This window comes from Dermacentor andersoni, chromosome 4 (genome assembly GCF_023375885.2).
Source record: "Dermacentor andersoni chromosome 4, qqDerAnde1_hic_scaffold, whole genome shotgun sequence".
NCBI classification, from domain to species: Eukaryota; Metazoa; Arthropoda; class Arachnida; order Ixodida; family Ixodidae; genus Dermacentor; species Dermacentor andersoni.
In genome coordinates this window covers 194,749,855-194,769,195 of record NC_092817.1, presented here as the reverse complement: position 1 = coordinate 194,769,195, position 19,341 = coordinate 194,749,855, and the positions used below count along the sequence as shown (strand labels likewise).

The window sequence follows — 19,341 nt, the reverse complement described above, 5'->3', positions numbered from 1 at the left end:
CTTTCCTTTCCAAAGCGCATCTATCCGTATGCCATTCATTAAGTTAATAACGCTAACAGACTCTCTAGGAAAATCTGGCACCTAATTTATTTTATGTTGACACGAGAAGCAACAAAGTCAGCAAAATTTTTGTGAACTGACTGCCCAGTGGAACTTGTTTTCTTGAAGCACGCGAAATTTCGCTTCCAACTCCGGTTCAATCCACTACCAGCATTTTGTAGTTTCAAACGTCCTTTCGTCTGTCGAAGAGATACCTTAGAAAGCACAAAGTTATTGATCGGGGTCCAAACACGCTATAAGGTGGCTCGCAATAGCCACATACCTGCCAACTCTCCCGAATTCCCTTTTTCTAATATTTACTTACATTGGCTTGTTCTACAATTTTAGAATAATTGTGTCATCTTTAATAAAAAGATAGGTTTTCATTGCAAAAAAATTAATGATCTTCAAAGATGTGGTGGCGCAAGAGTGGAGAAAGTAATGTTCCGAGAAACGAAGTGCGATGCTACTTGTGCAGCTTTCAGGCAGTAAAAAACGCCATATGCCGACAGTGTAATTGCTTCGAGCAAGTTTATTGTGTATGTTTTTCGAAGCAGGCAAAATCGGCATCAGCAAGTATCCGAAAAATGTCGGTATGAACCAAAGACAACGTGCTGCGCGTCAATTCCCGCTGTTAAAAGTTTGCTACTGCTTGTGTGGGGCGTCTAAAGTGAGGTCCTCGTTAACAACGTCCGTGCCTTTACCATGAAAAAGTGTGTGCTCAGGATGAAGTTCCTAATTATGCGGGCCATCATTCCTCCTCCTCTCTACCCGGCCAAGGGACTTTTCTTTACTAATGTTAAGGCCCGCGTGTTGTCAGGTGTGTAACATACTACTACGCAAGCCTTCCTTCGCTCTGTACTTCGATCTCTTGACGAAAGCGTTCTCGTTCGGCATTCTGGTCACGACTGTAGTCGCAGAACGGAGGGCGTTCAGGACGGGAGCAGTGGTACACGTGTTTCAACGTGGGTCAAAAGATAGGTCGTAAACACTGGCGCAGCATGCGGACGTTGCGCTCGGTGCGCATGCACGACTGGTCAAGTGGCCTCGCTGCGCAGGGCGTCCCCCCTCTCGACCGCATGCACAACGATCTACAGGTGGTTCACGCACGTGGTTGTCTTTTGACAGTGCCCGGGTGTGTATATATATAAGACGGCGTGCTTACGTCCACGAGGGCCACACAAGCTTCAGCGACGTGTGGGAATACGGACCCCTCCGAAGGTGAGCTGCCGAAAGCCGTCACTGCGGCCGGTTGCCCGAGACGGCAGCAAAGTGATTTTACTGGCAACTTTCTGCAGGAGCTTATAAGCTGTTCTTTCTGCAACGAGGGCTTTTATGTTTTTTTTTTTATCTCTGCAGGGTCACAGTACAATTATTTCTCTGAATTTTCCAACTTGCGTTCTTTTTGACAACAGCCACCCCAGATTCAATATTTGTTCAAGTACTTATGTGCTGTGCCCATTGTCCGGCCCAGAGTCAAATATAAAGACAATGCTGTGGCATGCTTTCTCTGTTGCCGTATTTACTCGAAAGTAAGCCAATACTTTTCCGTGAAACAGAAGGTACGAAAGTCAGGGGCCAGCTTATATTCGAGAATGTGGTTTGGCCGCAGCCGCCATGCGCTGCCGACCGCAGAGAAGGGCATTCCATGATGTGGAAAAGTATGTTGGTAATTTTACCAGGGCGCAAACGGGAGCGGGAGTCTTCGTAACCACCGTAATCGCGCAGGCGAAGGAAGGAAGTCGCAAACCTGCGAAGCATCGCTCGGAACAAGTTCAGACGCCAGTTTATTTCGACATGCCTTCGACATATCTCCTTCGCTTATATTCAGGTAGTCAAATAGGTCACGGTGGCATAGGATCAAATTCCGGCCGATCTGATACAGCGAGAATTCTGAAATTGCAAGTCATTTTTGCAGCTCAACGCCTTTCTTTTTTCTTTGTTTGTACGGCTTACATTCGAGGTAAGTTTTTATATACTTATTTTCTGACCTTCCGAATTTCGGGCTTCGGCCTAGACTTTAGGCCAACCTGGCTAGATTCCAAGAAGTGCGGTAGCTGGTCAGCATCTTGGCAGATACTGCCTGACTCAAGGCGCATCCACAAAGTATTTGAGAGCGCTCAAGCGAGCGGCCGCGATTGATGACCAAGAACTAAGCAGTCACTCACGATAAACAATGTTCACGCCGGCAAGCGCTACTTGTCAAAATATTGACACCGTCTAAGCCTGTTTTTGGACTGAACGAGTTTTCGGTTTCCTGAATAGCCAGCTTAGATACTGTTTTCGTCTCGTTCACCAAAAGTAATAAAACTATTTATACCATTCAAACTGGTGTAACGAAGGCGTCTGCGCTTTCTATGGCGCCCAAGCTTGCCTCTCACTGCTTCTCACCAGGCAATTTCTCAAGTTCTGGTCACCTGGTCTGTTCTAGTCTAGTAGCCTAGTTTGAAAACGCTCGTTAGGAGACGAGCTTGTTACAAGCGCCTTGAAATAATATTGTGGTTGTGCCAGCTGTGGCAGCGCAGTCTCTGCGAAAATAAAACAAGGAGAAGAACAATAAGTGGTGATGTCGAGTACTGCCGCTCTCGCTGCTATTCCGAGTAACACAAGAGTCGGCGCATTGCAACACCCTGCTTCTGGGCGCCCCGGATTCGTCCACTAGCATTGGAAATATATCCGGAGAGGTTAAAAAATTGGGAAGTCAAACGCCTGACTGAAAAAGGCGCACTTCGACTGAAGCGACAGTCGTTATGCCACGAACATGGCAACGCGGCCTCCATGCGCAAGTCGCTGGTGGGAAGGTTCGACTAGTGTGGACAGATCATATAGTGTGAGCACGCTATTACCAGTTGTGACGAGTGACCAGCACTGCAGCTACCATAGACTCGGCCACCTCGCGCATACTTGCGAGATTCGGAAAATTGCACAAAGAGTGGTTTTGTCTCCGTTTATTTGCAGGCGCTTTGCAGTCGTGGTTTCACACGGAAACACCCTTGCAGGTTTAGGCGCGCGTTAAAGATCCCCAGGTGTTACAAATTTCGCGAGTCCCCCACTACGGCTTGAATCATAATGACATCGTAATCTTGGCACGTAAAACCCCATAATTTAATTTAATTTTAAGTCATGGTTTCAGCAACTAATCGGTTTCTGGATTTTTGATGCGGGTTGATACCTCGCTGGCCACTGCCAATCGACCGTGGTTTCAGTGCACGTTCAGTCAATACTGTCTTCTGCGCTCGATATTATTGCGCTTACAACAACGAGAACCACTTATTTTTTTCAGAAACTAAAAGCACTGAAGAGAATGCAGTTACGTTCAAGTATATCTAGTGCACCAACTGCAAGTGAATAAAATAAATAATTCGGCTCTATCCTTAGCAACGAATATACACGTGCTACATCGTTATCTGAAATCTATTGACGTGCCCTAACACCGGCAGACCTGCCACAGTGGCTGTGAATGAAAGTTTGTGGAACTATCTCCAACTGCTTTGAGTATCCTATGGTAGGAGTTAAAAAGAAAAAATATTTCAAGCTTACAAAACCACCGGTTCCGTGTCAGTTTAGCCTCCTGAAGTTGTATCGTAGTGTCTAGGAAGACGGACATGCTGGGCCAGGGCAGTGGGGGAAAGAACCCCACCGCCCCACTCTATCAGGAACAGATACGTTGTTTGCACAGCATGCACATGGTGCATGCGTTCTGACATTCGATGCGCTTGCGCGGAACACGTGTGGCGCTCGGCGCCCAAGATACGATACATCTTTCTTTGTTCGAAAAACAAAACAAGAAATGGAAAAAGAACATTGATGAAAATTGTCAGGTACTTTAGTTCAAGGCACTTGCGCGAAGTTCTAGTCGTAGGCCAGACCTTGAGGCGGTCGACGTTGTCTGAGCGACCTCCGTGGGGCTGGTGTGAACAAGACACTAATTGGGGCACAGGGCTCAGAGGGAATAGGCGGGGCTGTACATTCTCTGTAGCTATGTGCTGACGCATTTTTTTGGCACGAGTTTCCCTTGAAGTCATCGTCGTCGACTTTCTGTACGCTACGTCGGAAGGGCTCCCGGGTCAGTAGCACTTGCTGCCGGTTGCGCCTCAACACCATGCCGTTTTCTGCGACGACTGTATACGACCTCGCGTAACCAGCAGGCTTGAGAGCCTTCGATTTCGTGTCCCATGCACCTTTCTTGATCCATACCGCATCTCTAGGGCTCAGGCGTGCTATTGATCCCCTAGAGTGGTCTGTCTCAAGGCGCCGGATCACCTCGTTACTGGGGTTTCCTTGAACGTCGGGAATTGTGCGGAGCCTTCGTCCCATCAGCAGCTCAGCGGGCGATGCGCCGCACTCGAGTGGAGTGGTCCTGAAAGCGAGCAGTCCCAACCAGAAATGTTTCGCTTCAGTCGTTTTCTTGAGGATACACTTAGTTATCTGAACACCTTTTTCTGCCAACCCATTAGAACGTGGGTATTCCGGGCTAGATGTGACATGCCTAAAATCGTACAATTGTGAGAACAACGCGAATTCGCGGCATGAAAATTGAGGGCCATTGTCAGAACAAACGTCTATGGGAATGCCGTGTCTAGCAAAGATCGAACTTGTTGCGTCAACAATTGTTTTGGCCGTGGTGTCTGAGCAGTTCCACATCGGGAAAGTTTGACAGGCCGTCGTTAACGCACAGGTATGGCCTCCCGCCGTATTCAAGAATGTCAATGCCGACACGGTACCACGGTTGGTCCGGCACAGGGCGCATCAGTAGAGACTCTGGAGGTTGGCTATATGCATACTTTTTGCAGATAGAACATGTCTGCACGAACGATTCTATGTCCGAGTTCATTCCTGGCCACAAAACTAACTGTCATGCCCTGGCTTTGCTCTTGTTGATTCCCAAGTGCCCTTCATAAATTCTTTCCAGTGTCTCTTTTTTCATGCTAGCCGGAATAACTACTTTGCAGTCTTTGAGCAACACTCCTTTCACGTGTGATAACTCGCCTTCGAATCGTTTCCACTGCCCCTCCAAGCATTTTCCAGCTTCTAGATCTCGCAGCACGTTTCTTAGCTGTTCGTCACGCGCCGTTTCCGCAGCCAGCCGCCTCCATGTGTCCTCACTAACAAGTGAGGAAACCGTACTCACGGCATGCACCTCTACATCGTTGCTGTCGAAGTCGCAGGCCGTTGTCTTGGTTGTGGCACGGGACAGCATGTCAGCCAGCAGGAGCTGCTTACCTGGAACAAATTTTAATTGAACGTCATAACGCAGCAATCTCAGAAAAAAAATCTTTGCAACCTCCGAGGCATATCACCAATCGCCTTCTGCGAGATAGCGATCAAAGGGCGTTGGTCTGTTTCAGCAGTAAATTGGCGACCATAGACGAAATGATTAAATATTTCGCAGCCAAAGAGAATAACGCTGTTGCGTTTTGGTAAGCGGTCGCGATTCATATGTCACAGGCTTCCATGGGTCGTTCTGACACTGCAACAAAGTAGCTCCGATTCCGTCTCGGGCTGCATCGCATGACACTTTTGTTGCTTTGGCCGGATCGAATACCGACAACATGGGCTGTGTGCTGATGTAGTCACACAGTTCTCGCCATTCCTTTTCGTGGTTATTGGTCCATTCAAGGACAACATCTTGTCTGATAAAGCTCCTCAGAAGAGCTGTTCTTTGAGCTAAACATGGAAGAAACTTGCCGAAATAACTAACGACACCTAGCATCCTTTGCACCGCGAGCTTGTCTTCTGGGGTCGGCATTTGCAGCATACAATTAATCAGCGTCTGGCTGGGCCCGATGCCTGCTTTATCGATTACATCTCGCAAGAAACTCGATTTCATGGACGCCGATACTGCTTTTATCAGGATTGAAGGTTAAGACGGCGCGTGTTGCTGCTAGCAGCACAGATTTGAGACATTCATAGTGCTCTTCTACCAACGAGCCCCATACCAGAATGTCGTCCACGTATATTGTCACGCCGGGAAGGCCTTCGAAAATTTCATTCAGCGCTTTTTGGACGATATGCAGAAGGGTAATCGTAAAAAGCGGTAACCACCAAATAGGGTAGATAGCGTGCAAATCCGCGATGTCGAGTCATCCAAGGGGATTTGGTGGAATCTAAGCGGGAGAATACAGTTGCACCAGTTAACTCAGCTTCTATATCTTCTCGGCGCGGCATCATGTAGTGCTCCCTCTTTATGCACTCATTGATTTTCATAAGGTCAATGCGGAGACAAATTTTCCCGTTCTTTTTTCTAGCAATCACCAAGGGACTCACCCAGTCAGTAGTCTCGGTGACTTTTGTGATGATTCCGGCGTGCTCCATCCTCTCAAGTTCACCCCGTAATGGTTCTTCCAGGGCCAGCGGTACGCGTCGAACTGGTTGAATGACTGGCACGGTGTTGTCTCGAAGAACCATGTGATACACTTTTTTCACGCAGCCTGTCCTAGTGAAAATGTGACGAAAGTCTTTCACGATTTCTTCACAGTCGTCCTGTGATGCGCAGTGGACGCGCGAGAGCAATCCAAGTCGTTCGGTTGCCTGTAGGCCTAGGATTGCGCGACCTTTGCGCACCACAAAAAATTCGAGGGGAACCGTTCGGTCGCTCAGCGTTACTTCCGTTCGGACGACTCCAAGTTGTTTCATCATGTCTCCCCCGTGCGAATGTAGCACCACGCTACTTTGCTGCATTCAGGGCTTCGGCGCATCCTATTGCATATTCCAGCGGGCATCAAATTGACCTGAGACCCTGTATCCACTTTTGGTTCAACCGAAACGTTATTGACATTCATTCGGACCATCCAGTCGCGTTCGCTTATGACGGCTCTTGCAGACACCTCTAAGACGCTGAAGTGATCTTGAATTTCGCCGACCAGCTCGGGGGCTCTGCAGCAAATCGCAAAGTGGTTTCTCCTTTGGCATTTTCTGCACGTTCGTCCGTACGCGGGGGGCCAGTCTCTAGGCTGATGCGTGCGTCCGCACTTAAAGCTTTTGTACATCTTAACTTGCGCCATTTTTGGATTTGAGCATGCATATCGAATGGTGTCTACTTGCTTTTGACCTCGTTCCCAAGTTTTTTGGCGGAGAGCCGATGTTTTTGCTGCCTTGCCGACATGCTCAGCCTTCTGCAATGTCAACTCAGAGTTCGTGAGAAGCTTTTCTCTCACCTTGTCGTCTTTCGTTCCCTACACAATCCGGTCTCGGACCATACAATCCTGAAGCGCGCCGAAATTGTACGCCCGTGCTTGTTGCTTGAGGTCCCGCAGGAAGTGTTCAAATGGCTCACCTTGGCTTTGAACTCTCTTCCGAAATATGTAGCGTTCATGTACTTCGTTGGTCTGCAGCTTGAAGTAATCGTCAAATTTTTTGATGACCGTCGCGTAGTCGGCCTTGTCTTCGCCTTCTGCGAAGCTCAGCGTATTAAATATCTGGATGGCGTTCTAACCTGCGACACTGAGAAACAGCGCTGTCTTTGACGACACTGATCACTTCTAGTCATCCGATTCTGATGCCGCAAGGAAGAATTCAAATCTCTGCTTGAACGTCTGCCAATTCTTGCTCGCTTCTCCCGTCATGTTTAACGGACCAGGTGCTCTCAATGAATCCATTACGTAGTCCCTACAGTGCTGCCCGTCCAAGATCAAAGCCGTGCTTGACTACGCCTCCCACTTCTGACACCATGTATCGTAGCGTCTAGCAAGACGAACATGCTGGGCCGGGGCAGTGGGGGAAAGAACCCCGATTTATTCCACATGTGTACAGGTGCTCCCAGAATAATTCGGAACGCCGGACACGCAGCTGCTCGTCGGCGGAGCACGCCGGCGGATAAATACAGGCAAGATTTGCGCATGCGCGGTCTCCCTAGCGAGCAAGTTTCGCTCCCTAGTGCACCTAGATTGGCGTTGCCTTGCTCCAAGAAGGTAGCGCTAGGTGCCCTTTAGCATTGTGCAATGGAGGCTGGGCGAATGAATGTCTGTAGCACAGCATGAATGCATCGTAATCTATAAATAAAGGCTTCTGGATTCCTTGCAGCGTATTCTCGCCATGGTCTGCATCCCGTCTGGGAAATAGCAATGCTTTGCGGGATTACGTGCTAGTGAGGCGGCTTGGCTACAACGGCACCGCTGCCTTATTTTTCCACCCTGTTAGCCTGTCCTGCGAAGTATTAGCTCTTAGTAAAATATCTCCCTATCCGTGTTACTACTAGCTTCGTAATACGAGGACAATTTCCACTATTACATGACCCCTCTTAACGGGTGTGTCTGTGATAGAGGCAATAAAAGAGTTTACAAAATGAAATAACACGGCACGTTCGTCAAGGCCAATTTCCCGCGCAGGAAGTCACTTCATGCAAAGGGCACTCTAATGAACTCTTCACGACTCTAGTCATTTATTTGCGCACCCGTTACGTGGTTCGCATACATTGTGCACCAATCAATCATGGAATCTGGACCATTGGTAGCGAGTGTCCTTACCTATTGATCGCGTGTCGGCGTTTGTTGACAAAGATACTCATTTTAATACTCATTTTCTTTTGCTCAGAGGAAATATACAATCATAAGCAAGGATAGGCTGTGTGAGCTGAATGCAAAAGAATAGTAAAGAGAACATAGTAAATCTAAATAACAGGAAGAACACCGGGTTTATTTTTTCCACAGAAAACAAAAAGAATCGAAACATAACTGTTTCGTCTAAAGCGGTTGGCATGTTCCGCTATCAATATCTCGCGAATGCGCCGTCCACGCGAAGCACAGATTGTACGCGGCGTGGAATTGACTCGTAGAGCGCATCTACGAAGTCCCTCTTCTCACCAAGGCGCTTCCACTCGCGCGTTATGGCGAGCCAGAGCTCATCGGCACTGGCCCCTCCCAGATTCAGCTTGGACAAACTTTCCTTCATCGTGCCCCACACGTTCTCCATAGCATTGAAGTCTGCACCTTTCGGAGGCCAGTCAAGGGCGCGAACACCACGTTCTTGAAGAAGTTTTTCCACAGCTCTGGCGGTGTGCACCGGGCTCAGGTCTTGTAGGAACGAGTAGCAGCCATCTTTAAATGGCCCGTCCAGAGCGTATGGCAGTAGGTGGTAGTCCAGAATTTCACAGTAAGCTTCAGCTGTGAACGATGGGGACAGTCGGATTAGCGGACCGAGGCCCTCTTTGCTAATTGTTCCCCAAACGTTGACAGTACAGCGGCCGCTGCTGCAGATCTCAGAAACATACCCAGGCTCCTATCTACACGGAAAGAAGGGAATAGATAGCGGTCTTTTCAGATGAAATACCTTTTGGCGTCTGAACAATTTGTGCTTGAAAGATCAGAAAGAAAATGAAAATACCTGCAGCTATATGGTCTCGATACGCGACGCTCTTGATCCCATCTAGATGAATATGTCGATTCATCTAAGAATATGACTTCCTTCCATTCTTCAGTCGTCCAGCGCTTATATGCCCTGCCAAACTCAAGGCGCCGGCGTTTTTGGCTCTCCGTAAGGTGTGGCTTTTGTGCCGCGACAAATCCACGAAGACCAGCCTCTCGCATGCGCCTTCTGATTGTTTCCTCACTGGCTTGCAGGTTGAGGGCTGTCTTTATCTGGTGGGCGCTCTGAAAAGGATCAGCTGCGGCTGCAGCAACAATAAGAAGATCGGAAACTTCCGACATGCATCAGTGTCGACCCGATTGTGCTGCATCTTTGAGTCGGCCATCTTCATCCCTGTATGCTTGGATTATTCGGTTGACCGCACTTATAGACTTTCCTGTGAGGCGGCATATCTCACGTTGAGGTATACTTTGTGAACTGAGCTGAGTTATATTTCTCCGCACATTCATCGGCACTCTTTTCGGCATGTTGCCTCGATTGGAATAGGGCGGAATTCGAGTAACTGTCATTGTTTCAATGTGTTCGTATCTCTTTATCAAGCGAGCCGCCGATATCACCACGGTTACATCAGACGAAAACGTCGCCCTTTGCCAGTGCTAGTCACGGTCACCTACCATAAATATTTTGAGCAAATAATAAAAACGGCCCACAGGAAAAATGAAAAAAAAGGCGCCCAAGCACCCGAACATGCAGACACGAGCGTTTATGCTCCATCGCGAGTGCATGCGCAGACACAGCTTGTCACAGACACCACCGGCCCAGCCGTTAAGGGGCACCTAGGGCTACCGTTTTGGAGCAACGCAACACAAACTAGATGCAATAGGAAGCCAACCTTCCTGGCTAGGGAGACCGCGCACGCGCAGACCATGGTACTACTTTTTCTATATGCGCGCTCCGCCGGCGAGCGGCCGTGCGTGTTGCGTTGCGAATTATTCTGGGAGCGCCTGTACATGTATAGGATTTAGGAAGGGGTATGTCTTTTTATCAAGAACAGATAAGTTTGCACAGCATGCACATGGTGCATGCGTTTTGACATACGATGTGCTTGCGCGGAACACGTGTGATGCTCGGCGCCCAAGATACGATACAGCAGTGTCGTTGTTCTCCTGCTCCCTCTAACTTAGAAAACATTTAGCAGGTGGGAGTCGTCACCAAATAATTACACAGAAAACACGGCTATTGTGTCTGCAAATTTCAGTTTGATAACTGTCCGGCACCATATAGTTACGTTTAATGTGGCAGTGTCTGAAATCCCAGTTAGATGCCTGGAAGTTAGAAACATGGAAAATGGCATTGTACTTGCGGCTGAATATACTTCTAATTTCTTGTCTTTGCTGGCGTCAGACTGCAGCATGTCAATACGACGTTTAGCTTATATTTCAGCTCCATCATTATTAAAGACAAAGTCCCGAAGGCTACTCGTCACTCCCATCCATGTTTTTGTGAATGAGCGTCTACAATTGAATGATGCTGTCAAATTATGCGTTGTAGGAAGTACAACACAAGATTTCCACTTCAGTATGGTTCTTACAGGCCTCGAAAGCTATTTACGAGGATATTATTGGCCTGTATCAGTAGTGTCCCGCGCACAAACCCTCCCTTGCGATAGTAACTGGAAAAGTACGCTCAAAATGTCTTGATGCGTGAATTCTCGGTATGCGTCAGTTTGGCACACTGCACTGCGTATGTTTTGTACAGATTTGTACATAACGAATTACATGTAAATAATCACTTGTAATATATTACACATCTGGTCAATTTGTAATTGAGTTGGAATATGAACCTGGCAACGTTTAACGCTAGAACGTTATCTAGTGAGGCGAGTCTAGCAGTGCTATTGGAGGAATTAGAGGGCAGTAAATGGGATATAATAGGGCTCAGTGAAGTTAGGAGGCCAAAAGAAGCATATACAGTGCTAAAAAGTGGGCACGTCCTGTGCTACCGGAGCTTAGCAGAGAGACGAGAACTAGGAGTCGGATTCCTGATTAATAAGAACATAGCTGGTAACATACAGGAATTCTATAGCATTAACGAGAGGGTGGCATGTCTTGTTGTGAAACTTAATAAGAGGTACAAAATGAAGGTTGTACAGGTCTACGCCCCTACATCTAGTCATGATGACCAGGAAGTCGAAAGCTTCTATGAAGACGTGGAATCGGCCATGGGTAAAGTCAAAACAAAATACAGTATACTGATGGGCGATTTCAATGCCAGGGTAGGCAAGAAGCAGGCCGGAGACAAGTCAGTGGGGGAATATGGCATAGGCTCTAGGAATAGCAGAGGAGAGTTATTAGTAGAGTTTGCAGAACAGAATAATATGCGGATAATGAATACATTTTTCCGCACGCGGGTTAGTCGAAAGTGGACGTGGAGGAGCCCGAATGGTGAGACTAGAAATGAAATCGACTTCATACTCTGCGCGAACACTGGCATCATACAAGATGTAGACGTGCTCGGCAAGGTGCGCTGCAGTGACCATAGGGTGGTAAGAACTCGAATTAGCCTTGACTTGAGGAGGGAACGGAAGCAACTGGTACATAAGAAACCAATCAATGAGTTAGCGGTAAGAGGGAAACTAGAGGAATTCCGGATCAAGCTACAGAACAGGTATTCGGCTTTAACCCAGGAAGAGGACCATAGTGTTGAAGCAATGAACTACAACCTTATGGGCATCATTAAGGAGTGCGGAACAGAAGTCGGTGGTAACGCCGTTAAACAGGAAACCAGTAAGCTATCGCAGGAGACGAAAGATCTAATCAAGAAACGCCAATGTATGAAAGCCTCTAACCCTACAGCTAGAATAGAACTCGCAGAAATTTCGAAGTTAATCAACAAGCGTAACACAGCGGACATAAGGAACTATAATATGGATAGAATTGAACAGGCTCTCAGGAACGAACGAAGCCTAAAAGCAGTAAAGAAGAAACTAGGAATAGACAAGAATCAGATGTGTGTGTTAAGAGACAAATCCGGCAATATCGTTACTAATATGGATGAAATAGTTCAAGTGGCTGAAGAGTTTTATAGAGATTTATACAGTACCAGTAACACCCACGACGATAAGGTGAGAGAGAATAGCCTAGAGGAACTTGAAATCCCACAAGTAACACCGGAAGAGGTAAAGAACGCCTTGGGAGCTATGCAAAGGGGGAAGGCAGCTGGGGAGGATCAGGTAACAGCAGATTTGTTGAAGGATGGTGGGAACACTGTCCTAGAAAGATTGGCCGCCCTATACACACAATGCCTCATGACCTCGAAGGTACCGGAATCTTGGAAGAACGCTAACATAATCCTAATCCATAAGAAAGGGGACGCCAAAGACTTGAAAAATTATAGACCGATCAGCTTACTGTCCGTTGCCTGCAAAGTATTTACTAAGGTAATCGCAAATAGACTCAGGAATACCTTAGACTTCTGTCAACCAAAGGACCAGGCAGGATTCCGTAAAGGCTACTCAACAATAGACCATATTCACACTATCAATCAGGTGATAGAGAAATGTGCGGAATATAACAAACCCTTATATATAGCCTTCATTGATTACGAAAAAGCATTTGATTCAGTCGAAACCTCAGCAGTCATGAAGGCACTACGGAATCATGGTGTAGATGAGCCATATGTAAAGATACTGGAAGCTATCTATAGCGGTTCCACAGCCACCGTAATCCTCCACAAAGAAAGCAACAAAATCCCAATAAAGAAAGGCGTCAGACAGGGAGATACGATATCCCCAATGCTGTTCACAGCATGTTTACAGGAGGTATTCAGAGACCTGGAGTGGGAAGAATTGGGGATAAAAGTTGATGGAGAATACCTTAGCAACTTGCGATTCGCTGATGATATTGCATTGCTTAGTAACTCAGGAGACCAATTGCAATGCATGCTCACTGACCTGGAGAGGCAAAGCAGAAGGGTGGGTCTATAAATTAATCTACAGAAAACTAAAGTAATGTTTAACAGTCTCCGAAGAGAACAGCAGTTTACGATAGGTAGCGAGGCACTGGAAGTGGTAAGGGAATACATCTACTTAGGGCAGGTAGTGACCACGGATCCGGATCATGAGACTGAAATAACCAGAAGAATAAGAATGGGCTGGGTTGCGTTTGGCAGGCATTCTCAAATAATGAACAGCAGGTTGCCACTATCCCTCAAGAGGAAAGTGTATAACAGCTGTGTCTTACCAGTACTCACCTACGGGGCAGAAACCTGGAGGCTTACGAAAAGGGTTCTGCTGAAATTGAGGACGACGCAACGAGCTATGGAAAGAAGAATGATAGGTGTAACGTTAAGGGGTAAGAAAAGAGCAGATTGGGTGAGGGAACAAACGCGGGTAAATGACATCTTAGTTGAAATCAAGAAAAAGAAATGGGCATGGGCCGGACATGTAATGAGGAGGGAAGATAACCGATGGTCATTAAGGGTTACGGACTGGATTCCAAGGGAAGGGAAGCGTAGTAGGGGGCGGTAGAAAGTTAGGTGGGTGGATGACATTAAGACGTTTGCACGGGCAACATGGCCACAATTAGTACATGACCGGGGTAGTTGGAGAAGTATGGGAGAGGCCTTTGCCCTGCAGTGGGCGTAACTATTCTGATGATGATGATGATGATGATGATGATGAAATAAATTTGGCTGTATTTTTGTTTTTTTCCCTAACCAGTTAGATGCAATTAGTTAGTTTATTGAAAGAACAAGCCGAAACACGTGACCCAGTTTTGTAGGAGGCTAAATTACGCGGGAACCGCAGTAGAACGCCCTTCAGTGTTCCACTCAGCAGCCTCGTGGTTGTGAATGTTCCGGCGGACCAACCCGGGAGCTGTATGTAAGTGTCATCATGTCAACGCCACACTGCTAATGTTGGCCGCCGACTTGAACTGGTGCTGGTAAGTCTCCATAGCGATAACCATTTATGAAGGTAATGCCAATCAAGCACCCACGGACAATACTACTGCTTTTCACTGTCCCAACCGGGATCTTGTTCTTGAAGTCCCAGCATATAGGAAGCGCTCCCTTCCCAAAAGGCTCAAGCGCTGAGTAACAACAATGTTGTGCGCAAGATGCCCATACGTTAGAACATCGCCACACCCCTCGGCGCTCATGTCAAGCAATTTTTCACTGTCGCTGCTGAAGTCTTCACAACAAGCAGGAAGGGAGATGATCAATGAAATTTTTACGGCAATTATTAGCAAAACTAAGCAATGTAGGAAGGGCTGCGGAGGACGTACGGAATGTGCCTGACTAGCTCGTTCTCTTTACGGTATCTCAGAAATGTCATGAGAGTTCTGAGAAAAGGAACGAAACAATTGATTAATTCTGAGTAATTGCTCAGTTACTCTTGTGGAAATGTAATTAGTAATTGTACTCAATTACGCTTTTAATGACTAATAGGTAACATTTTTTTCTGTAACATGTACAAGTCTCGTTTTGTGAAACCTGTAGGCGCACTTTGTCTGCAGCCTGAGCGTATCCAACGCCAATAAACTGTACCATGAAGTATGTGCTTACAAACGGCTAACGCTACAACTACTTCTGTTGCAGGTTTTCAACCGTGGTTTCTCACTCAACACTCGCCTGAAAGATGAACAGGTCCCTGCTTGTCACAATCGTCGTCTTGGCTGCCCTTTGCAGTTTGACCGCCGCCCAATTTGGCTACTACGGTGGTTTTGGACGCGGCTTCGGATACCGAGGATACGGTGGTTACCGTGGCTTCGGCGGTTACGGAGGCTATGGCGGATACCGAGGCTTTGGCGGTTTCGGTGGCTATAGAGGCTTCGGACGTGGATATGGCTTCTATGGTTAAGAGACCGGCCGTGCTGAAATTGGTCCCTACGTGTGGAGAGGCATGATGCTGATGAACAATATTTGTAGATTTTTTTAGGGAAATACATGTTTCCAGAGAAGACGAGTGATGTCATTGGTTCTTAAGTATAGAACGGATTCAATTTCCTTCGTGCAACAAGCACACAAGATCTAATACTGAACTAAATCACTTCTACTGATGAGTAGTTAAATATCCCAAAGTTTGCTGCAAATTTAATCGCGCTCCATAAGAGAGTTATAGAACTACCTCTTCTCAACAAAGGGCAATGAAAATTACGTGCTGTAAGTATTCTGGGTGTCTGAAAAGCAATTGGATAGCTTGCAAGTGCAACAGCTAATAAAAAAAGCCTGCAAGCACGACGAGTGGCAAACATAAAAACAAGATGAAGAAGAAGGAAAGAAGCCTACACAATGTAACCAAGGAACGGCGGAGATACATTTTAACGGTTGCTTACGCTACTTGGGACTACAATTATCGCATGAACAAAACAAAGCAACAAAAAGGTCAGACCTTCGATGTGAATATTACAGCTGACAATGCAAGTTGTATCAAAATCATGGTACGGCGAATGGCGACGGCGCCTTCCTTGCGCGCCGAAATATCTAAGGTCACGTGCGTCATTGCGGCACCAAAAGCCACCTCGCATTGGCACTTTATGAAGCCAGAAAGAAGGATTTTAATAGGCCTGTCGTGAGGCTTGAAGCTCGTGATTGTATAAACACCTGTTCTCGAGTTAGAAAAACTGAACAGCCACGTAAGCGCGCCCTGGCTCACGAAAACTCCTTGACGTCACACATTCCTGTCTTCCAACGGGCACGAAATTGAACTGCGAACATAATGCCAGTGATATTGCAGGATGTCAAATTACCCATCACTCATACACCCACGCCGAATATTAGTGCACAAATCCACAAATGTGGTACCAGCGTATATAAGGCTTCAAGGAAAATGTATACAACGCAGAAATTTGGTACATGTGCGACAATAAAATCGGGAAACTCCCCCCCTCAAATGCACAACTTTAATTCTTATAATTTCAAGACAATGAACCTTTTTGTTTCCCATAGCTGTACAGCAGAAGCAAAATTAGAAGCCAGCTCATTTTTCTTCTTTTTTTCTTGCACCTTACACTTGGAACATTGATAAGGCTATTAAAATGTCCTTGCTTACATGACTGAATTTTCATGGGCTGCTACGAAGGCTGAGCTAGACCGCAACGCTATTGTCTAGATGTTTCTTATATTGCTCGGAAGAACATTTCAGCACACAAACACAATGACGCATGAATTTTTAAATAATGTATCAGTCTATCTGAGCATACTGCATGTAGACCTCACCGACTGCTCGAAAAGAGCGCTTACGCTCTAAAATAAACCGCCGTCGTATCATCATCCTCGCTGTTGTCGTCTTGCTGCTGTCGTCTCACACAATTGCTCGCCTTACACGAAAACATTGGTGGATATGGCAACGCTTTGCAGAGCCCTATACGGAGCTCATAGCTAGCTACGTAAAAATGTTTGGCATTTTACCTCTGCAAATAACCATATTTCATCCCTTAGCAGGGTAACATAGGGTGTGACACAAGGCGCTGGTTTATCGCCTCTACTTTTCCTCATCTACATCAGTGACACACCTGCTAACATTAAAGGGACCCTGAAACGATTTTGACGATTTTGTACAAACGTACTGAGTCGTTAGAGTAGGTCCTTCTGATCATTAATTGACGCATCTAAGTGCCCCGCGTAAATCGTGTAATTTATTATAAGGCTTTAAAAATGCACATCGCTGCCGATCGCAGCACACTGCTCGGCGGAATTTTAAGGCGCCCCTACCCATATGATGTAAATCACCCATACGACGTCAGTGGGGCGAGCTATCTGATTGGCTGACCAGGGCGCGTGATCGATAATTTTTCCACCTTTATGGTGAACAAATGATGTTCGTAATAGTTGGAATGTTAGTTAATTTGTTTTTATCAAAGGAAAGTAACGGAAAGATAATCCACAAGAACGATTTTTCCGTACACCTAAGCACTTCCGGCACACAGCAAGTGTCGTCTGCTTGTGTTACAACGTGTTCCGTCTTTGACAAGAGCTCCGCCGTCAGTGTCGGTCTGTCTTTTCGCGAGCGCTCTGATTCGACTTTGTTGCGTTGTGGACTGCAAACGTAGCGACTGGCAATATGTCAAGCTGCAACATGTGTCGCTCTGCAAGCCAGTAGGCGAGCGGACTCGCTGCAGCGCATCGGACTGCCGCTATCCGATCGGCACCAGGATTTGCGCGATTGCCGCCGTCACTTTATGCCGGAAGATTACTAACGCAATAGCGTTTCGCGAGTCCGTTATTAGGGTAAACGCAAGCGCAAGGGGACAGGGCCTGGCCGTGTCCCTTTGCGTGTCGTTTCCGGGGATGAAGAAAAGCGCAAATGTGAATGGTCTGCACGGTGCAGCCACCTGGTGGCACAAAGCTCAACCACACACAGTAGCGGTAACAGAATGTATTCTTCTTTGCTGCTGGTGTAAATTTTTCGCATGAATGTAATCGTTAACACGTTGTTTTTGTAAATGTTTAAAATGATTTACACTTGGATAGAGCAATAATAGCTCTTTCTTTGGCTGGTTAGGCTCAGCGCCAACGGGTGGCTGGGCCATGGAGACCGATCAGGCAGCTCATGTACGTCTATGATAATGTTCCTTCATCAGCTTGAGTTTATGCCTCCACCGTTCCGTCGAGCTAGTGTGTGATTACCGGAATATCAGACACGTTCGGCGCTACGACAGAATGATCGCAACGCAAGCTGCTTCTATAGCTCTCGCTTAGGGTCGACGGCCAAGCGGCTAGCAGATAGGTTTCGCGCGGGTGGGAGCGGGCTCCAAAGCAACCGGAAGTGGACGATGTGACGTCGCATCGTGATGCAGAACCAGTGAAGGCGGAGCTTAGCCCCGATCGCTCGTCGAACGAGTTGAGGGGGAAAAGCATGGCTAGGGAGGAGAGTAACTTGTAATCGCTTGTAGCTCTATTAATACGTAACGCTTCACTTAAATTGTGGTGCGAATGTTCTACTTAAGCTGTACCCTACGCGTCTACAAAATTTGTCCGAACCGTTTCAGGGGCCCTTTACGAATAAATTACGCCTTTTCGCGGACGACTGCCTCCTATATTCCCCTATCAAAGGCTCTAATGGCATCACCGCACTACAACAGGATCTCAATTCCATCGCAGTATGGTGCGAGAAATTGTTCATGCCGCTTAACCTTACTAAATGCAAAGCTGTGTCATTCCCCCGAAACCACAGCTTAACCAGTCACACTGCACAATAAATTCAGCTCCTATCAATTATGCCCCGTTTTACGAATACCTCGGCATTCACATGACATCAACACTATCATGGTCAGCTCACATTGACACCATATGTTCTAATGCTTCACATACCCTTGGATATTTAAAACGTAACCTGAAAGCCGCATCACCAGCAATAAAAATGCTAGCATATCTAACATTCGTACGTCCGCAGTTAGAACATGCGTCATCTATCTGGCACCCTTCCCATTCATATCTTACCTATGGCATAAAAACAATACAAAACCACGCTGCTCGGTTTCTAACTTCCAATTACTCTCGCGAAAGCAGCATAACCACACTAAAACGTACACTTGAACTACCATCACTTGCTTCCCGCCGGATCATCTCTCGTCTCTGCTTGCTTCATACCTTTTATTACCATCCACACTCCAGCCATTGCCTGATAAATCCAACCTTACGTACATCTTTTTGCTTAAGCCACAGTCGTCCTATAGCACACATTAACACCCGATCAGTTGCCATGAGCACTTCAATCTTCCCGGACGCAATAACCCATTAGAACCACTTCCCGGAATATGTCGTGTCATGCACGGACCATAAAATGTTCCGCGAAATGTTAATTAACCACATTGCTTAATTACCGATCCTACCCAACCTTACTCGAACACGATGTTCCCCTTTTTTTCACAATTGTTCCTGGCTTGTTTTTTGTTTATTGTTGTTTCTTTACTGCTCTGTACATTTGTTCTAACATTGCAACAAGGATTAAAGCCCTGCCTTATGTAATACCTCCGGGCCTTTAAGTTGAAGATAAAT

At 46.7% G+C, this 19,341-nt stretch overlaps 1 long non-coding RNA gene across 1 annotated transcript; it reads left to right on the top strand.

Annotated features, from left to right (window-relative positions):
* Positions 1-941: 941 nt before the first annotated feature.
* On the top strand, positions 942-16,616 carry LOC129384691 (uncharacterized). Its single transcript, XR_008612361.2, has 2 exons — positions 942-1,260; positions 14,941-16,616. It is a non-coding gene; the product is annotated as an uncharacterized lncRNA (long non-coding RNA).
* Positions 16,617-19,341: the final 2,725 nt, after the last annotated feature.